This window comes from Mustela nigripes, chromosome 6 (genome assembly GCF_022355385.1).
Source record: "Mustela nigripes isolate SB6536 chromosome 6, MUSNIG.SB6536, whole genome shotgun sequence".
In the NCBI taxonomy this organism is placed as follows: domain Eukaryota; kingdom Metazoa; phylum Chordata; class Mammalia; order Carnivora; family Mustelidae; genus Mustela; species Mustela nigripes.
Genome location: NC_081562.1, coordinates 74,220,933 through 74,224,881, shown reverse-complemented (window position 1 = coordinate 74,224,881; position 3,949 = coordinate 74,220,933).

Genomic DNA, 3,949 nt, shown 5'->3' with positions numbered 1-3,949 from the left:
TCAGCTCCTCCTGGTTCACTATAATGGCCTCCTAACACATCCCCTTCATGCTAATCTAGAATACACCCCAAACCGTTCCCAATCAATTCCTGATGTACATAGAATGGTCTTTCCAAAGTGCAAATGTGATCAAACCATTCCCTTTCTACATGTCTCCTACTTTCTACATAGCCTCATCAGCTCCAACTTTCCAACATAAACTCTCTGTTTCAACTCGACTTACCTACCAGCAGTTCCACAAAACTCCCTGCTTTGTCTCATCTCTCAGCCGTCAGACAGGTAAATATAGCTGCCCTGTATGTCCTTTCACCTCTTGGTTGTCCTTCACCAGCTATCTCCTACACATTCTTCAAAACTCAGTTTTGGCATGACTTTCCTCAGAAAGTTTTACTGCACTCTCCACACAATGCTACTTCTGTGAGACTCTTCCTAATTCCAGACCAGACATGTGTTTCCTAGAGCACTCCTCCTACTACCTATACTTCATACTTGCTTCCTTTACCACTTGGTGAGTTACTCGAGTGTAAATTTTTCTTTTCTACTTTATTCCCACTGCTTGGCACTGATGAGCACTCAGCAACTAAATGAATAAACTAAAGCCTCACAGTATGGCTAGAGTGAAAGCTAGATAAGAAAAGGTCACAAGGGCACCTGGGTGGCTCACTTGGTTAAGTTGGTTCGCCACAGGTCATGATTCAAGAGCCTTGGGATCCAACCCTGCATTAGGCTCCCTGGTTGGAGGGGCGTCTGCTTCTTCCTTTCCCTCTGCCTGCCCCTCCCCTTGCTTGTGCTCTCTCAATCTCTGTCACATAAACAAAGAAAATCTTAAAAATAATAATAATTACACTATTTTGCTTTAGAAGACATATAGGAGGCATCACTGGGTAATGACTTAGTGGAGTCAGACTGTGTCTGAATCCCATTATCACTGGAAATTTTAGCAAGTGACAACTTATTTGTAGCTTAGCTCCTTTGTAAAAGAAGGCTAATAAAATAAAATATGTGAAGTTCTCAGCACACTACATTTCACCCACAAAAAATGTGCCTAATAAACATGCTATTGGGAACATGGGGAATAGAGGTACTAGATCAAGAACTGCAAGTAAGTAAAGATGGGAGTGAAGTGATTTTTGTGCAAACTATCTGCATATTTTGAATCAGAAGTTGAATCTTTACAAGTGGAAAATGTGGCATTACCAAGCAAATTTCCTCAATCTGTAAATAATTCCCTTGTACACGAGGATTAGTTGGCTGTTAAATTTAATTTCTTAAATTTATTTTATCAAGTAATGTATTCAAATAAGTTATGGAGTTAACATAGCTATAGTGCCAGGTATAGCAGTATATATATATCTCCCAAGCTACATATGTACCTGGCAAAAGACATGCCTAGAATCATGGGCAGGCGGGGGTAGGGGGTGATAATAAAGATCTGAGCCAATGATATTGGCTCTTGAATTTTCTTAAATCTTTCTCTCATGTAAATCATTCTTTAAAGAGGATATTGTAACTTGGCATTTGGAGCTATGTGAAACAATTCCACACTATAGTCTTTCATATACATAAAAACCAACATTACATCACTGTTGATTCTTCTATCCTTTTTACTAAACATTCCCATTTTTCAACCATTCAATCCCTATTACCTGATTTTCAGTCACTTAACCATTATCTTGCTATCCTCCAAAATGGATTTTAGTTTTATTTATTTAAGTACAGCAGCGAGCACTTATTGCAATATTTTAGATACAGTCTGACAGAGAAAGATAACACATTTCCGTCTTGACGTAGAGCTATGGATTACAAACTCCAAGAAGAATTGGGATTCCATGGAAAGGCTTCAGGGGCTGCTCTGGGGTAGGTTCGGGGAGGCAGACAAGAGGATTGCCAAGTTGTCCCACTCTAATAAGATGGATTATTTTTTGTTGTTTTATACGCTGTTATTCGTATAAGAATTTGCTTGGAAAAATATTTCTTTGGTCAAACTTTGAAAATGGGTATTTTGACGAATATTTTTTGTGTGTGTGATGTAGTCTGATACTGTTTATCATATTTTTCTAATGTTTTAAATTTAAAAAATTTGTAGTCATATCACTTTTTTCTCACTAGACTTAATTAATTAATTAATTTTTACAGATTTCATTTATTTGACACAGACAGAGAAAGACAGCAAAAACAGGAACAGAAGCAGGGGATATGGGAGACTGAGCCACCCAGGTGCCCCTCACTAAGCTGAATTTAAAATAGTTCTTAGTTTTTCCAGTTGTAGTGATTTTATCAATATGTCCTTAATATATAACTTTCTTTAAAAGTTCTTTATTCTTCATTAAAGTTCATATTCTTCATTAACAAAATGGTTATCCATAAAAAGTATATTTAATGCCTAAAATTTAGAATATACCAATAGGGAATATTTGGAGGGCTAAATTTTTGTTTCCTTAAGAATAAGATCATATTATAAAGATAGCTCTATTCCGACAAACCATAAGTGACTCTTAATCTCACAAAACAAACTGAGGGTTGCCGGGGGGAGGGGGTTTGGGAGAAGGGGGTGGGATTATAGACATTGGGGAGGGTATGTGATTTGGTGAGTGCTGTGAAGTGTATAAACCTGTTGATTCACAGACCTGTACCCCTGGGGATAAAAATATATGTTTATCAAAAATAAAAAATTAAAAAAAAAAAAAGATAGCTCTATTCCTAGCCAATCTTTAAAGATAGACATATTTGCAGATATGCCATTTATTAAATATCTTCTCATAAACTAATCATCCATAATAGTGCTCATATACCTTTTTCTTTTTTTATAATATAAGTAAAAAACAAGAAAGAATTGGTTTAGATTTACTAATATATAGAAATTTGGAAAAGAATAGGTTTTTTAAATTTCTCTTATTTAAAATGCTTCCGCTAAAGTTTGAAATGTCTAAGATATATTCTGTGCTATATAATTGTAAAATACAATTTTTTTTACTGTTTAGTTTGATATTCAGTTATAATCTAGTTTTCAATATGGATATCATCATTCAGATACATAACTTAGTTTCAGTAACTCAAATTTCATAACTTTTAAAAATGCTTTTAGAATGATATAATAAAGAATAGTAAATGGTACATACAACCTTTTAGAAATGGCACATAAATGCTTACTTTTTTCTCAACATAGCTTACATAGCACTTAAGATAGGTTAAAAGAAGAGAAATCAAAAAGATTTAGACACGATGTTCCTTTTCCCCTAAACACATCAGTCTAAGTTTCCTAAAACCAAGAACTTTCTTCTGTAAGTCACAGTACAATAATCAAAATCATGCAGCTAGCTCTGGTACAATATCTAATGTATGGACTTTGTTCAATTTTTGTCAATTGTCCAACTACCTTATATATCATTCTTTTTGGTACAAAATTGCATTTTACATTATTGCCATGTCTTTTGTATTTCCTTAAATCCAGAACATTCCTAAGTCACTTTCCTTTCATTATCTGAAGAGAGCAGATATTTTGTAACATGTTTTTCTCATGCCTATACCTTATAAGACTTATGTTAATGCATTATTTTGTCAAGGATACCACAGAAGTAATACTGTTTCCTTTTTATTTTATTTTTTTAAGACTTTATTTTTTTATTTGACAGAGAGAGAGAGAGAGAGATCACAAGTAGGCAGGGAGGCAGGCAGAGAGAAGGGGAAGCAGGCTCCCTGCTGAGCAAAGAGCCTGACGTGGGGCTCGATCCCAGGACCCTGAGATCACCACCTGAGCCTAAGGCAGAGGCTTAACCCACTGAGCCACCCAGGCACCCCATACTGTTTCCTTTTTAGTGCATTATCTCAGATGGCATTTGCTGTCTTTTAGTCCTATGACTGGTGATGTTGACCTTATCACTTGGTTAAGGTGGTGTGGCTCTACATGTCTTCATTGTAATGTAAATTTCTTTACATTTGTAAATAACAA